This window comes from Lepus europaeus, chromosome 17 (genome assembly GCF_033115175.1).
Source record: "Lepus europaeus isolate LE1 chromosome 17, mLepTim1.pri, whole genome shotgun sequence".
NCBI classification, from domain to species: domain Eukaryota; kingdom Metazoa; phylum Chordata; class Mammalia; order Lagomorpha; family Leporidae; genus Lepus; species Lepus europaeus.
In genome coordinates, this window is record NC_084843.1 from 46321382 (window position 1) to 46340232 (window position 18851).

Consider the following 18851-nt stretch of genomic DNA (forward strand, 5'->3'; position numbering starts at 1 on the left):
CCTCTAAAAATTTCTTTTACCAGGGTTTGTTTGCTTACTGCTTGACAGTTTGCTATGTATTTTATTATAGTTAATTTTAAGTATTTTACTTGGATGGTTGTGAATATAATTGCATTTTTAATTGTAGTGCCATGTGTTTACTGGTAGGACATTAAAGTACAATAGGCATCTGTATGTTGTGGAAGTGCCCACTACAATTGCAAATTTATTAAACTCTCCTTTAATTTTATCATTTGTTTAACATAGTTGGCAACTATTTTATGCTGCATATACATTTAGGATCACTCTGCCTTCTTGATGGAAAAAACCTTTTGCATCACACATATCCGTCTCTGGTCATTTTCTTTGATACCTAAACTATTTTACCTGATGTTTTCACAATAACTCCTGCTTTGTTTTGATCAAACATCTATGAGATGCCTACCTTGTTCATCCATTGAATTTCAAGCTATCTGTATCATTAGGATTGAGGTGAATTTATTGTAGAACCCATATAGTTGTATCATTTTAAAATCTACTCTGCCAACATCTCTTTTAATTTGTGTATTTAGAACAATTACATTTAATATTATTGATATGCTAAGAATTAAATCATTTTTTGTTCGTTCTACCTTTAATTTCCCTATTTTATAGCTCTTGCTTCTCTCTGCGTTACATGAATATTTTTGGAATTACATTTGAGTAACTGGCAATGCTTTTCAGAGTATCTCTTGGTACAATTATTTTAATGGCTGCTATAAGATATTACATTATGCATATATAATTTATTATTATCTATAGTATCAATATTTTACAAGCTTGAGTAAAGTCTAAAACATTTTCTCCCTTAATTGCATTATCTTCACCAGCTTAAACTATAATTGCATTAAATATTTCCTCTCCATACATTTAGAATCACACCTCACAGTGCAATGATTTGTGCTTCAAACTCCAAGAGAAAAAGGGCACTGTATTGATTTTATTAATATTTTTACTCTATCTTTTGTTTCCCTTTGTTCTGCACATTCCAATTTCCCTATTTTGTTATTTTCTTTCTGCTTAGGAATTTTTCTTTAACCATTCTGTTAGGACATGTCTATTAGAGACATGTTTTATAGTTTTCCTTCATCTGAGAATATCTTAATTTTTTCCTTCATTCTTAAGTCTTATTGCATATAAAATCACAGGCTGAGGGTTCTTTTCTTTCAGGCCTTAAAAAAGAACGTGTTATTTCTTTCAAGGTTTCATGCTTTCTGATTAGACATCCTTTTTTATTAAAATTGATTTTTTTCTACAAAAGAAAGAAGTATAATTTCTAATTTTCTGCTCTATAGATTTTTCCTTTCTTTTTAGTTTTCAGAATTTATTTCATGTGTATATGTATATTCCATTATTTATTATTTATTAATTTGAAAAGCAAAGAGGCAGAGAGAAAAACAGAGAGAAACCTCCCATGTGCTGATTGACTCCTGAAATGCTAGCAACAACCACTTGGGATCATGTCAGGAACCAGTGATTCAACCCAGGTCCCTCATGTGGGAGGCAGAAACCCAGCTATCTCAGCCATCATCTACTTCCCTAAGAAGGAGCCTTAGAAGGAAGGTGGGATTAGATGTGGGATAAGGGAGGTGACCTGCTCCAGCAGCATCTTAACCACTACACCAAAACCCTTCCCCATCATGTACATTTGAGATGCACTGTAGTAAACATTTCAGCATGTATAGTTCAGAAATTTGACTAACATGTATCCTGAGCATATTTATTTTGGTTTACCCTTTTAATGTTCAGTTGGCTTGTTATGAGAGTGCTGAACGTGTTTCCTTTTCCTAAGATATTACAAATTGATTACAATTATATATTTGTCAAACTGTAACATTAGATAATAGGAAAGGACCAAAAGTTTGTGGTTAAAAGTGTTTATTGTGGGAAAACATTGGTATGGACTGTCCTAAACCAGGCTGTCTGGGTCATCCTGTAGAAAGACTGACAGTTAAAAGCAGGGGATCAGTACAGAGTTTTACAACGAACACACAAACACAGATATACACAGCTAAGTTCAAAGTGATGGCTGTGAGAAATTCTTTGAGAGAAGACTTATTTCACCAACATGAACTTTGAAGTTGGGACCTTTCAGCTCACGGAATATAAAATTATGGTCCTGTCATTCACAGTTTATTTCAGGTTAAGAACAAACTGATATGATCAGTTTTAGCAATCACAATTGGAAAGTATTAAGTTTGCAACAAAGTAAAGAACTCACATAAGCTCTTGCTATTATGGGTATCCTTTCTCCTTATATACACAACAACAAAAACAACAAAGAAAACCTCGATCATCACAACTATGGTACAATGAAGGGAGGAAACCTCTTCCACAATTCCTAGATTCCCCTGCATGACAACAACATAGTGAAGCATAGATGGGAGTATGTTAAGGGTGCAAATCAAAAAGTTCTAATTCTGCCTATCAAGATATGATTTATTATGGCTGTCCTGAACATCAGTCAAATTAGAAATGTTACATGATAGCAGTCTGGTGATATGTATGTGTGTGTCCTGAGTGACTATGTAATCTATTATTTTCCTCCTCCACGTGGTTTGTAGGGGCCCAAGTACTTAGGCCATCACCAGCTACTTTCCCAGACACATTAGTAGGAAGCTGGATCAGAAGCAGAGCAGGCAAGAGTCAAACCAGCAATCTGATATGGAATGTCAGTATCAGAAGTGGAGGCTTAACCCGCTGCACCATAATGCTGGTCCCTCTCCTCTTCTCCTCTGTCCTTCCCTCCCCTCTTCTCCCCTCTCCTCTCTTCTATCCTGCCTTCCTTTCAGTCTTGTCTTTTTTTTCCCCTTTGTTTTCTGTTTCTTGTTTCCTTCATTCATACCACTATAATTTAAATGAAGAAGGTAGCATGAGATTCAGGAAAATTAATGTGTTCATCAAAAGAATAGGATTGATTGTACTGGGATTGTAAGTTAGTTGACTAAGTGTATGCTCAGATCAACCAAGGTACTTAGCATGACTTAAGAAGTCACACTACATTAAAGATTCAATCTGCCACCCGTGTTTCCAGATAAATTCAGCTTTACCAGGAACACACACCTGATCCTTGAGACCACAGCTTTTGTATGAATTCTAGTAGAGAAAGTTCCTCATAGTATCCATTACCCCCACATTGGAAAATGAACATGTTAAGTAGGAATCTAGCACTAACAACTAAGCAGTCAGTTGACTTAGCTTACAGCTCCTTTCATTTTGTATTGTTGAAGGAAAACTGCTGAGAGGAATCCATCTGGGTTTGTGTCCTGGTGTTGAAGACAATTTCAAAGACTAGGCATGATGGTAAGAGTAGAAGAAGTGAAATTTTATTTAAGAAGAATGAAGACTCTGAACAAATGGAGGGGCTACTAGAAACAGAGACCCCAAGGTCTCACAGTCTAGGGGAATTTTTATGTCCTTAACATGCTATCTCCAAAGAACAAAGGTAGTGTTTATACTTTAGTTATTGTGAAAGCCCAGGGGGTAGTCTCAATAGAGCCCTTTCTAGTTTGTTTTTATCTAAACCTAGAACTTGTCATCATTGATAAGTATTTGTTACAAGAAGCTGTCATCCTGTTCTGTGCAGTGTGTACATGCTGGGAAGGCGTTGCTATTTGTTCATGCAGCCCGACATGTGGGAGAGTGTTAGTCTGAGCTGCTTTTAGTTCCGAGCTCCCTCAGTATTTTAATTACTAATAGTCAATAAATAAAATATTTTTCTAACAATAACTTCCTTTGATACAGTAAAAATTAAAATAATCTCCTGCCTTATTTCTTCCTTCAATTTTCTCTCACAGATATAATAATTATTATTATTTTCATGTGTCACTATTGCCAGTTTGACTATTTTCTATTTGTACATATGTGTTTATTTGGATAATCATAATTCTCTCACTAATTCAGTCTCAATATCTGGGAGAAAGTGAACTCTATCTTTAAGTTGAAATTGTTGAGTATTGTTAATTGTAATGAATTATGGCACAAACTGTTATCAATGGCTCAAATGGTCCAGGCATGGTTCTAATCCCTGGAGATTTAGCAATAAGCAGGTACATAAATAAACTTACATACAACTGAGGGATTAGGAAAGTAAAAAATTGGAATATTGTGTGCTATGTGTTATATATACTATAAGTATGGAGGGCAGATAATACAATCATGAAGCTAAAGAAGTTTCCTCATGCAAGGTAATATTCAAACTGACATGTAAAGAAGCATAGGAATTATTCAGAAACAGGGTATATGAAGAATAGTCACTTCATAGAGAGAATATAAAGGCCTAGAGGCAAGAATAGGCATGCTATCTTCCTGGAAATTAATGTTTTCCATTTTGCTTTTAGTTTAGATGGAGTCTATGAAGAGGTGACAGAGATGAGGCAAAGTAGCTACTATATCCTAAAGGGTGAACTCATTTATATATATTACTTGAGATATTGCTGAGACCTACAAGAAGCCAATAATAAACATTTAAGCCATGAAATCAGTAAACTGATGAGAATTTTAAAAGAACACCTCATTTGCAATGTAAAGAATCTATTAGACTGGAATAAGAATGGAGATAGAGCAGGAAGGAGAATGCTGTGATAATCAAATTGGGAGGCAAAAGAGACCTATTTAGGCTTTTTGATGAGTCAAGATGATTTAAGAAGTATCAGTTTTGTGGTCATTGAAATTACCATGGATATAGGAATGCACAAACACAAGTGTGATAAAAATGAATTTCAAGCTTCTGACTTTAGTAACTTGAAGGATAAAAACAAGTTGATAAGAAAGAGGAGCAGGCTCTTGAAAAAAGTGCTCAGTCTTTTTTCAATATGCAGATGATCAATTAGAACTCTCTAGCAAGTTGCCAGATTAGAGATGTGAGGCATGAGAGGGCTGTGTGGGATTGTGAGCCAACAGTCAATACATAGGAATGATCAAGAGTAAGAGGAAGAGGCTGAGGAAAAGATTGCACTGTGCAAAAAGATTTACATCCTCGGGACCTGGCTACACATGTGGGAAACCTGGAAGAAACCATTGGCTCCTGGCTTCTGCTGGGCCAGCCCTGGCTGTTTCAGCATTCTGGGGACTGAACCAGCAGATGAAAGACACTCTCTCGCTCTCTCACTCTCTCACTCTCTCTCTCTCTGTAACTTTATCAAATAAATAAATAAATCTTAAGTAAATAAATACTGAGGATCGGAGGAAGCAGTAGCAACTTTTCAGAGTTGAGTTAATCTCAGAACTAATGATCACCATGGTAAAAGCAAGCCATAAAAAACAGACAAATGCTTATAAAGAATAAATGTCAAAATAGATATATAGATAGGCTTCAAACAAAAACCAATTAAATGCCTAACTATAGCAGTGTGATGCAGCACTTTCAAATATAAAGAAATGAGGTTAGTTGTTATAACTGATATATGTTGTAAAATAAACGATTTCTAAAATGGACAATAATCTCAAAAGAGATTTTACAAATGGCCTGTTCATACTCTCTGTGTGTTTTCTTTGCATTTCTGGTTTATCATTTAGCCATTTGAGACTGTTAGATTCCGACAAGATATAATGTTAAAGAGCACAAGTTAACTTGTATACACTGAACAGTCTTCTTCAGTTAAATGATTTTTTGCTAGGGGAATAAAGCATTGTTATGTTATCAATATTAGTATTTCAAACACATGGAATTCCTCTATTGTAAATATCAACCACAAACCATGATCTTTAAGAATCACCTTGTATTTAGAAAATCATCTTTGTAGTTCTTTCCTCCCTTCAGAGAAAGGTACCTCCTTCTTTGATGGCCTGTTCTTTCCACTGGGATCTCACTCACAGAGATCTTTCATTTAGGTCTTTTTTTTTTTTTTTCCCCAGAGTGTCTTGGCTTTCCATGCCTAAAATACTCTCATGGGCTCTTCAGCCAGATCCGAATGCCTTAAGGGCTGACTCTGAGGCCAGAGTGCTGTTTAGGACATCTACCATTCTATGAGTCTGCTGTGTCTCCCACTTCCCATGTTGGATCATTCTCTCCCTTTTTTATTCTATCGGTTAGTATTAGCAGACACTTGTCTTGTTTATGTGAACCCTTTGACTCTTAGACCTATCAGAGTCATCAATTGTGAACTGAAGATGATCACTTGGACTAGTGAGATGGAATTGGTACATGCCTCCTTGATGGGATTAAATTGGAATCCCCTGGCACATTTCTAACTCTACCATTTGGGGCAAGTCAGCTTGAGCATGTCCCAAATTGTACATCTCCTCCCTCTTTTATTCCCACTCTTATATTTAACAGAGATCACTTTTCAGTTAAATTTAAACACCTAAGAATACTTGTGTGTTAATTACAGAGTTCAACCAATAGTATTAAGTAGGACAAAAAATACTAAAAGGGATAAAGTATTTAGCTGTTCATCAACAGTCGGGACAAGGGCTGATCAAATCACTATTTCCCACAGTGTCCATCTTACTTCAACAGATTTCCTTTTTGGTGCTCGGTTAGTTGTCACCGATCAGGGAGAACATACAATACTTGTCCCTTTGGGACTGGCTTATTTCACTCAGCATGATGTTTTCCATATTCCTCCATTTTGTTGCAAATGACCGGGTTTCATTGTTTTTGACTGCTGTATAGTATTCTATAGAGTACATGTACCATATTTTTTTATCCAGTCTACTGTTGATGGGCATTTGGGTTGATATCAGGTCTTAGCTAGTGTGAATTGAGCTGCAATAAACATTGAGGTGCAGATAGCTTTTTTGTTTGCCAATTTAATTTCCCTTTGGGTAAATTCCAAGGAGTGGGATGGCTGGGTTGTATGGTAGGGTTATATTCAGGTTTCTGAGGAATCTCCTGACTGACTTCCATAGCGGCTTTACCAGCTTGCATTCCCACCAACAGTGGGTTAGTGTCCCTTTTTCCCCACATCCTTGCCAGCATCTGTTGTTGGTGGATTTCTGAATGTGAGCCATTCTAACCAGGGTGAGGTGAAACCTCATTGTAGTTTTGATTTGCATTTCCCTGAATGCTAGTGATCTTGAACATTTTTTCATGTGTCTGTTGGCCATTTGGATTGCCTCTTTTGAAAAATGTCTATTGAGGTCTTTGGCCCATCTCTTAAGTGGGTTGTTTGTTTTGATGTTGTGGAGTTTCTTGATCTCTTTGTAGATTCTGGTTATTAACCCTTTATCTGTTGCATAGTTTGCAAATGAGTTTTCCCATTCTGTTGGTTGCCTCTTCACTTTCCTGACTGTTTCTTTTGCAGTACAGAAACTTCTCAATTTGATACAATCCCAAATGTTAATTTTGGCTTTGACTGCCTGTGCTTCTGGGGTCTTTTCCAAAAAGTCTTTGCTGGTACCTATATCTTGCAGGGTTTCTCCAATGTTCTCTAATAATTTGATGGTGTCAGGTCGTAGATTTAGGTCTTTCATCCATGTTGAGTGGATTTTTGTGTAAGGTGAAAGGTAGGGGTGTTGCTTCATGATTCTGCCCATGGAAATCCAATTTTCCCAGCTTCGACTATGACTTTGTATAAATAAAATCAAAGTCTGCGAATTCAAAAGTCTTCCAGAGCCTTGGCAACTCATGACAAGAGCCTAGGGAGATTACTGATGCCATATACAAGAGTGTCAATTTGTTAAGGCAACAACAGGAGTCACTGTGCACTTACTCCACATGTAGGATCTCTGTCCTTAATGTGTTGTTCAATGTGAATTAATTCTATAACTAGTACTCAGATAGTATTTTCCACTTTATGTTCTGTGTGGCTGCAAACTGTTGAAATCTTTACTTAATATATACTAAATTGATCTTCTGTATACAAAGATAATTGAAAATGAATCTTGATGTTAATGGAATGAGAGAGGGAGAGGGAGATGGGAGGGTTGCGGGTGGGAGGGAAGTTATGGGGGGGAAAAATCCATTGTAATCCATAAGCCATACTTTATATGTACTAATTTATATGTACTAAATAAAAGTTAAAAAAATTAAAAAATATATATAAAAAAGAAAATCATCCTTGTGGTAAACTATCAAAAATCAAACACATTTAATTAGAGGTTATAATGCAGATTCTTTGTAAAGTTCATGTTAAAATGTTAAAATGTTTCATATTTGGTACATTGTAAAGAATTAAGAATGTTCATGTTTATTATATATATATATAAAAATGTCATTTTTATATTATCATATGGGTTTTGATTATGCATGCAGTATTTATCAAATATTCTTTTTTGCACACAGGATTAGATGAAAAAGATGTATGACCAAACATGCACAGAATGCTGACACTGCATTTTATTTAGGGACTCAGTAATCCCTTATCCAGTGTTTCTAGTTATTTTATAGAATGTGGTCATGCAGCATACAGGTTAAGCTCTTACTTTGACACTCACATCCTATATCAGAGTGCCTAGTTGAAATCCTTGCTCCTCTGTTACCAATCCAGCTTCCTGCTATTGCAATTGTAGGAGACAGTACTTGGGTAACTACCACCCACATGGGAGAACCACATGAAGTTCTAGGGTTCTGGCTTCAGCATTTTCCAGCCATGGCTATTGCTTTCATTTGAAGAGTGAAACAGTGGATGGGAGATTTCTCTCTGCCAATTTCTCTCTCTTTCAACTAAAATGAAAATAAATTATTTTAAAAAATTGGTTTATAGAGTAAAACTAACAAGAATAATTAAATTCATCTATTCTCATACATTATCTAATATATTTTATATAATGCACACACATATGTGCTCTGTAGTTAGTATCTACATAAAATATATAGATATAGATTTATTTATCCTTTCTATAAAAATGGTTGCATTTTGGAAGAATAATGATGTTAGTTTCTGGTAATGGTTTGTTTCTTATTTATAAGGCTTTTTTCAATTATTTGTATTTGGAATTGTGACTACGGTGCTTCTTTGTTAAATTATTGTTACAATAATTTGCATTAAAATTTAAAAAACATACACGTTTGCAATAAACACTAGTGAGAAATATTCAAGTTATACATAAATAATTATCAAATGCAAATGATAAGCAGAAATATATGCAGATTGTTATTATAGAACCATGTAATTTATCATAAAATTTAAAACACAAGTAATCAATATTCAAATAAAGAAAAAATACTAGTAGGACAATCAAAATCCTCTCTCATGCTTCTCAGCTATTATCCAACACCAAAATTAACTACAATCTTGTTACCCTGGACTGTATCTTTATTATACTTGGATTTAAATTCATATAAATGGAATCATAAGGGTTACTATTTTAATGTCTTTTTTGCTGTTATTCAGAATTATATTTCTGAGACTCACCTCTGTGGTTGCAAGTAATTTATATTTTTTCAATTGTAGCTCTTCAAGAAATTCTTGAATCTTTTCTATCAGATAAATAATGGCAAGTTGCCCAGTTTTCTGTTTCTTTCACTTATACAACATTAAATTGAGCTTAATCAGAATGAATCTTAGTTCACAACTTCAGTTGCATATGAATATTGAAAAATAACATTTTTATAAAACTCAACACATGTTTCTGAATTTGTACTCTCATTCTTCTGACACCTGCTTTGTATCACTCTGCTAGGACAATTCGTCATAGGCCAATAAAGGTTGCATCTCAAGCACGCATTATCCCGGCTCTCATGGCCCTTTTTAGTCTCGAATTTTCTGTTACCTATTTTTGTTAACTACGTTTGATCACTGGGATATAAGAGCTTTCTCCGGGACTACCAATGGTCCCTCATGTGTAATTGTGGCAAATAGAAGTCTCTCTTTTGACCTCCTTAATGCTTCGCAGTGATGCTAAACACCTCCACACCTGTTGTGTTTTTATTAAGTACACTTCCAACACTCCCTGTTATTTTCTTCCTGTTTCCCAACCAGAGATAATATTCTGGTTTGATGATATATATTGGTTTGATGATAGTTTTCCTACCTTCATGTGTTTTTAAGATATTATGCTTTTAATATCTCCTCCACTTTATCTTCTCTGCTTACATTTTAAGGTCTTTTTGAGCTTAAACATTTTGCTGGAAAAGCCAGAAAGACATGAAGCCAAGTGTATGTGTGTGTGTGTGTGCGCGCACGTAATTTTCTCACTTGCTTCCTCTTAACTGATGAATTACAGAACTGCCTATGAATTTAAATGAGCAGAACAGGATTAGATGTAGCTTATAAATGCATATACATGTGTTTTTTAAATATTGATTTTCCTTATCATCAGCTCACTAACGCTTATACAAAATAAAGCAATAGAATGAAGCCAAAAATGTTTATGAGAAAATAGAACTTTCCAATGTTTGAAATTCAGTTTTTGCCATCAGCTTTTGTTGTTCCTGGAAACATCCTGATGGATGATTTTTCATCTAGAGTGCGGGGACTGGTCTAGACAGATGCGAAGGTGCTATTGTATTATGAACAACATTAAATATTTTTGTATCTTCTGCATTATTAAATCTATCACGATTCAAACATCTTTTAAAAGTACACATATTAGTTTTATATAATGTCAATATTAAGAGAACTAGTGGTTAATTAAGCTAATCCTTTAGAAGACAGCGTTGAAATTCAGAAAGAATAAGGACAAAACTGAGTTTCAAATATTAGTCCTAATGTTACATCTTTTCATACATTGATGTGTTTTGACCCAACACAAAATACATTGGACTAATATTAATTATAAATTAACTTAATTTATAAGAATAAATTCTTAATTCTGGATTCATTTTTAAAATCATAAATCATCTGGTGCTGAAAAAATATTATTCTCAAAGATAAATATTCTCAAATTATATTTATCACTTAGTATAAATTTATTCTTTGCACTAAAATTACTATTTATTACAATAATTAAAGTAATAAGGAGTGGGATGTTAAAATTATAAATATCTCAGTTTGATGTTATATATCTAAATATTAATACCTGAAATTCTTTTGAGAAATTTTGAGAAATCAAAATAGTATTATATTTTTATTTCTTTATGTTTCAGTTTCCAAATGTCTTGGGTAACTAAATTATAGATATGGAATTTTATAACAAGCTTCCCTTAAGATGCATATGTAAATGATATTGTTGCTAATCAATCATATTCCATTATTTATTTCTTGTTGCATCACAATTTAAACTAAAACATAATTTTATTTTATTTACGAAGAAATGTGATTGTGGGAAATAGCTTTCATGACATATACTAAGACCATATAAAATGAATTGTTACTATAACTGAGTATGCACTGTGAAATGGATTAGCAAAACACTAGCTAGCATGCCGTATTCCTGTCCTGCTTAACAACTGCAATAAAATAAAAATGATAGGGCTGCAAGAAACAGTGTAGAATTAGAAACAGAAATTATAGTAAATTACATTACCATATGATATGATGCACTACAGCTTGCTGACAGTAATCTTAATGAAGATTACCCTAAATATATTAAAAGTATGCTATCTATTAACAATCAAGTATTCAAATATATTTATATTATGCCTACATCCCCATGCTCCTTTAAAAGGTTCTTATTTTAATTAACAGAATGTTGGATTTCCATTTGATAAGAGATTTGAATGCTAAGTTAACCTTCACTAAAATTAATCAAAAACAACATACTGAGAAGATACAGAACATTTAAATGGCTTTGATTATGAAGGAACAAATTAAATTCAACTGGGAAGCTATATCACCTGGTACTGACATTCAGAAAACTATCCAAGGCTTGGCCGTTGGCACATTAGGTGGATAATTTCCTTTTGTATGCACCTATTACCATAAAATGAATAAGACATGAAATTATATTTAAATACCCAGGCAATCATATAGTTTTTCCTGTATATTTGCTGCATTGCCATTGACTAAACAATATGTTGTTCATTATTTAGGATTCTTTCAGTTAAACACATTGGATATCCTAGTCTAAGTAAATTAGTCTGGAGATAAACAATGAGATGATTTTTATTTAAACAAACCCCAAAAATTGAAAAAAAAAATCAACAAAATGGAAGGGAAGAATCTGATCCAAAATACATTTGGATTTCAGACACTGTTTCATCTAATACGTTTTTCTATTTGGGTTAGCTTCATTATTTCTTCACATTTGTTTCCTACATTACAGGAAACCTGGCAAACCCAATCTTCAACATCTCCATATCTTAAGTTTTCTCTATCTCTATCTCTGATTTAAATTTGTATAATCTCAGGTATTGTTTCAACTTATTCCAGTTTGGAGTCAGTTCCTACACATTGTCAGTTTTGATTAAATAATGGACGGATGAAAAAGGTCTTTAGAGTAGCAAATTACTTGGTGTAGGTCTAGTTTTATTTAAGATACTGCTTGGAGCAGGAACCCTAAATAGGCCAAGTATTTGTCACCTTGTGCACATTGTTGTAATTGCATATGAAATTCAGAGGCCTATTTGTAGTTTTCAGTTTAGGTTAATTATTTCACCTAAAATTAGTCACTGTGCAGCTACTATGTGCTGACACCTGTACTAAGCATCTACAGTTTCACACTGAAACACCAACAGCTGCTCTGCCCTCACCTAATGGACATTTCAGTGTGGGGATAATGACTTCAAGTTAGCAAATAAATACAAAAATGGAATTGGCATAGATACATACCATGTGTGAAATAAAAAAGGGATTAAGATAGAGAATGATGTCTGGGTGGTTATTTCAAATGACACAGGCAGTGGCAAACTTTCTGAAGCAGTCATTCCAGTCAGGGAGACAAGGACAATGGCAAATGAAAAGTCTGTGAATCTGTGAAGTATATAGCAGTCCTAGCCGAGGTTAGAGCAATAATAATAATTGCAGGAACTCAAAGTTTTATTCTAAACAGGAACCTCTGCAGTGTGTCAAGCTCGGAAACTGCAAGACCTCATTCGTATTTTAAGATGATTCTTGTTGCTTCTTGTTGTTACATGGAGAATGACTTAGGAGGCGGATGTCTTATTTGGTGATATAGTAGGTGTGGTGATGAGAACCAAGAAGAATCTTGGATCACTCCTTATTTGGGTTCTTCAGTAACTGGATGATGCCATCCTGCACTGAAATGAGAAGGTTTGTGTATGCACAAACAACTGTGGTTGGTAGAATGGATTATATTGCACAATGACATTGAGTTGAAGGGAATATAAAGATGAAAACAGTGGGGCTGGTGTTGTGGCTCAGCAGATTAAGCCACTGCCTCTGATGCCAGCATGCGATATAGGCACCAGTTGGAGTCCACTGCTCCACTTCTGATTCAGCTCCCCATTAATGGACTGGGGAAAACAGCAGAAGACGGCTGAAGTGTTTGGGTCCCTGCCACCTATGTGGGGGACTCCGATGATGCTTTTGGCTCCTGGCTTCAGCCAGGCCCAGCCCTGGTTGTTGTGGCCATCTAGGGAGTGAACCAGCAGATGAAAGATCTCTCTCTCTCTCTCTCTCTCTTCTTCTAACTCTCTCTCTATTTCTGTAATTCTGATCTTCATAAATAATTTTTTTTTGACAGGCAGAGTGGACAGTGAGAGAGAGAGACAGAGAGAAAGGTTTTCCTTTGCCGTTGGTTCACCCCCCAAGTGGCTGCTATGTCCGGCGCATTGTGGCCAGGGCGCTGTGCCAATCCAAAGCCAGGAGCCAGGTGCTTCCTCCCAGTCTCCCATGCGGATGCAGGGCTCAAGGACCTGGGCCATCCTCCACCGTACTCCCAGGCCACAGCAGAGAGCTGGACTGGCAGAGGGGCAACCAGGACAGAATCCGGCACCCCAACCGGGACTAGAACCCCGGGGAGCCAGCGCCGCAGGTGGAGGATTAGTCTAGTGAGCCGCGGCACCATTCATCCATATGTTGCTAGCATTCATTAAGAAATCAATGATAACCAAAAAGGCATATTAAAATTATATTTGCCAAAAAGCTTAGCCTTGGTGGAAATTAATGAGACTATAGACAAAAGAAAATATATTTGAATAAAGTAACCTTAACTATATTCATGTTTTATCTTAATCCATTTGTGCTGCTATAACAAAATATTGGAGGCTGCATAATTTATAAGCAGCAAACAATTATTTTTTCCACCTTCTGAAAGCTGGAAAGTCCAAGACAAAGGTCCAGGCATGTTTGAGGTCTGGAAAGGCAGCTGTTTACTTCCAAGATGATACATTACCATTGTTTCCAATGGAGGAGGTGAGCGCTGCATGTCATGTGGTGGGAGCCCTTTTATGAGACGCTAAATAAATCTTAAATATAAATGAAAACAACAGGTAATTCTAGGCCTACGTCTGGAAATTAAAGTGTGCACTGAAGTTGCTTTTAGAATGCTGTGTTATCTCTTATGCAGATTCTATGGCAATAATTCAGAACCACAGAAGTCTACATTGTGATTTTCCTCTGCATTATGATTTCTCATAAGTTCCATACAGATCCTTTTCTACAAACGATATCTTTTATCTTTATAAACGTGGAGATTTAGAGGTTTTGGGGTCCTATGGTCTGCATGCAACGCCATTTCAAACTCCACAGACATTTTTTTCTTCTATTCTACCTTTGAACATAATTGCTTAAGTAAATAGCTTCAAAACTTTTGGTGGAGAAACAGAGAATTTACCCTAATATATTTGCCATGATTTTATTTTATTATTCTTTCAAATATAAATGCAGATCCCATGTTAAAAAAATGGCTTGGGGGGGGCAGTGCTGTGGCACAGTGGGTTAACACCCTGGCCTGAAGCCCCAGCATCCCATATGGGCACCAGTTCGAGACTTGGCTGCTCCACTTCTGATCCAACTCTCTGCTATGGCCTGGGAAAGCAGTAGAAGATGGCCCAAGTGCTTGGGCACCTGCACCCACATGGGAAACCTGGAAGATCTCTCAGGGTACCACTTCCTTTATAGCATTGTTGATTATTATTACCCTGAGCAATACAAGGGAACCAACCCACCTAGGTTCTCTGAGACACGGGCCTCAGCAGCATCTTCCTTGTCACTCCAGTGAGTGGAGTGGCCTCATGTCTCATGCATAATGGATATAGTCAGCCAGTGTGTTTTCCAGTTTGACATTAGATATTTACTTTAGAATCTCCAGTTCTCTAAGCCTATGATTCTTTCTTCATTATCACAGCATTTCTGACATTTCTACTTCTTTTAAACGGAATCATTACTTTATCCAAGGTTGAAAGAGCCATCCTAACAGCATGATAGCATCCTCTCCAACATTCTTATCAGGGTATTTAATCATGTATAGAGTAGAGTTCTTTCATATCAATTGTCTATCGTTTCATCAATTTTTTGTTCTCTCTGCTTTATCAAACAGCTTCAAGGTCTAGCTATAGCTGGTGATAATACTTGTCAACCACACTCTAATACTTCTTTTTTTATGTAAGCTCCCTGCCTTTAAAAGTGAAGCTTCTATTTAATTATACTATGCTAGTTTTGAGGTTTTTTTTTTTTTTTCTTTCTTTTTTTTTTTTTATTGATTTGGCTTCATGTAACGGTAAATCCGGAGGCAGGCAGTTTTCATTGTGTAAAGTACTTACATGGTTTTGAAATGGGGCGGGGGGGGGGGGGGAGGACTAGCTTCTAACAGGAATAATCTAATAGGGTCTCTTTTATGGTCCTAGTTGTTCAGAGGACTCTACAAATGCACAGCTCTGCATTGTCCCTGCCCTATTATCTTCACACCCATCAGTCTCTAATAAAATCCTTCATGTTCAGCAAAATCATTAACATCAAATCTTCACTGAAAGAGGAAAACGTGCTAAAACATGAGATTGCATACATGAAATTTACGTGAAAATAGAAATACAATTTAGCAAATTAGCTAAATGCTTTTCAATTCTAAAGAAAACAAGAGAAAAAGTAAAATTACGGGAGATTTTTTTTTCTCCTAGAGTGAAAATAAAGTTTTATTGTCAGGGATGGACATTCGGCGCAGGTGTTAAGATGCCTCTTGTGGTACCTGGACCCCATATAGCAGTGCTGGGTTTAAATCCCAGCACCTTCATTTCTATACTTGATCTTAGTCAAAAGGCTGAAAAGTGATAGCACCTTCATTCCTGATCAAACTGCTGCTAACATGCACCCTGGGATGAAGCAGGTGATATCTCAAGTAGTTCAGCATTGGACACCCAGATCGAAAAAAAAGGTGTCTCTTGCTTTACCATTTTAAACTTCTATTCCTAGATGTTTAAATTTGCCAAGACTTGTAATATATTCTGAGTGTTGAGAATTGGTTTAAGACCCTAAGGCACTGAAAACTTAATTTATTTTTTTATTTTACTGAATTCCATAATGAAAATTGCATTTACAAAGAAATCTTCAAGTTTAAATGTAACTTTAAAATATTCTACTTATTTAACAAATTTATCAAATACTCTGCATATACATTACTCTTCGTAATAAACTAGATATTTGTTATTAGTTGGGTATTTTCACTGTTTGGACATAATTTTGGAACCAATAAAAAGAGTACACATTTTAACACACCCACATTTTATTTGGTAATGAAACTTCATATCTTTTTTAGGAATGTATTATCCAATTTAATTATCCCATCAACTTTCTTCACAGACACCAGACATTGATTTGACAAGATTAAGTAATCTCAAACAAAGGTATTGTAAAAGGTGAGAACAAATCCAAAAACAGAATTCCAAAACTTTCTTAGGCAAAGTTGCCATCACCAGAACAGAATGTATGATCAGCTTTCATTTTCACAAGTAAAGAGCTATGGTTTGAATGTTTGTGTCTCCTCCAATATTCATGTTGAAGCTAAACCCTCCATGGAACAATGTAAAGTGAAGGAGTCCTTAGAGGGTGATTAGCGTCTCATAAAAGGACTCCCACCACGTGACATGCAGCGCCCACCTCCTCCATTGGAAACAATGGTAATGTATCATCTTGGAAGTAAACAGCTGCCTTTCCAGACCTCAAACATGCCTGGATCTTTGTCTTGGACTTTCCAGCTTTCAGAAGGTGGAAAAAATAATTGTATGTTGTTTATAAATTATGCTATGCAGTCTTCAATATTTTGTTATAGCAGCACAAATGGATTAAGATAAAACATGAATATAGTTAAGGTTACTTTATTCAAATATATTTTCTTTTGTCTATATTCTCATTAATTTCCACCAAGGCTAAGCTTTTTGGCAAATATAATTTTAATATGCCTTTTTTGGTTATCATTGATTTCTTAATGAGTGCTAGCAACATATATATGAACATTCAGTAAATCAATATGACATATATCGTATTGTTCAAAGGCACACTAAAACGTTCAAGATAAAAGAAACATCATAAGTAATGGTTTCAATGTGGAAAAGCAATTCTGCCTGTGTATCTTAACAAACCAAACCAAACAACCTCAAGACAAAATTGAAATACAGAAACTCAGTTTATTTTGGCTTGATATTTCTTTTGTTTTGTAAATCTATTTGTTTATATGAGAACAGATTTCATACTTTTCCTTCAAACAGCTTTAAGAACATAATGCTACTTCCCACCCTCATTCCTCCTCCCTAATTTTTTCTTTTAATTTTTGCAATGACATTTTTTCAAATAACCTTTAATCACAAGATTAAACCTCTACTAAATGAAGAATTCAACAAATAGCAAGTAGAATGATCACTAACAAACATATGCCAAATAAAAATGCTTCCTGTATCTCTTTAGTAAAAGAGCTATAGTTTCCTGGATGATAAGATTAGAGAAAATTACTTGAATGCACATTGATAGAGTATGAAACCTATAAAAATAAGTAACTTTATCACTATTTTAAGTTACTTTTTACCTTTTATATATAAAATGACATCTTTAGTATAGAATATTTAATCATAAAACACTCATTTGCTGATAATACATCTAAATAATAGTACAAAGAATTTTTTTTAGGTTTATTTTACTTATTTGAAAGGAAAAGTTACAGAGAGGGAAAGACACAGAGAAAGAGCGATCTTCCATCTGCTGGTTCACTCCCTAAATGCCCTCTATGGCCAGGACTAGACCAGACCAAGGCCAGGAGCCAGGAGATCCTTCTTTTTGTTCTCCTACATGGGGGCAGGGGCCCAAGTCTTGGGTCATCTTCCACTGCTTTCCCAAGTCATTATCAGGGAGCTTGGTCAGAAGTCTAGCACCTGGTACTTGAACAAATGCCCGTAAGAGGTGCAAGCATTGCTGGCAGTGGCTTTACCTTCTATGCCACAATACCAGCCCAATAGGAATGATTTTGAAGTCCTTGATATGTACCTACTAATTATTTCCTTAACTTTTTTTTTTTTTTTTTTGGTCAGGCAGAGTGGACCATGAGAGAGAGAGACAGAGAGAAAGGTCTTCCTTTTCTGTTGGTTCACCCCCCAGTGGCCGCTGCGGCCGGTGCACCATTCTGACCCGAAGCCAGGAGCCAGGTGCTTCTTCCTGGTCTCCCATGTGGGTGCAGGGCCCAAGGACCTGGGCCATCCTCCACTGCACTCCCAGGCCACAGCAGAGAGTTGGACTGGAAGAAGAGCAAGCGGGACAGAATCCGGCGCCCTGGCCGGGACTAGAACCCGGGGTGCCGGCGCCACAGGTGGAGGATTAGCCTATTGAGCCGCAGTACTGGCCTCCCTAACTTTTCACCTCAACTACCTTTAAATTTTGGTTCAGTCATCACTATGATTTTTAAACACATAATAGACTATTTTTGAGAAGTCTCACATTAACAGAAAAATTGAGAAAGTACAGAAAATCCCTTCCAGGGGTGGGCATTTGGATATTTATAACATCATTTATGTGTCATATATAATTATCAGTTGAAAAATTAGCTGCTTGTTAAAGACTTACTGAATTTGCAGTGCCAGCCTTATATGACCTTTGGGCCATTCACCTCCCCCACCCCTGCTCACG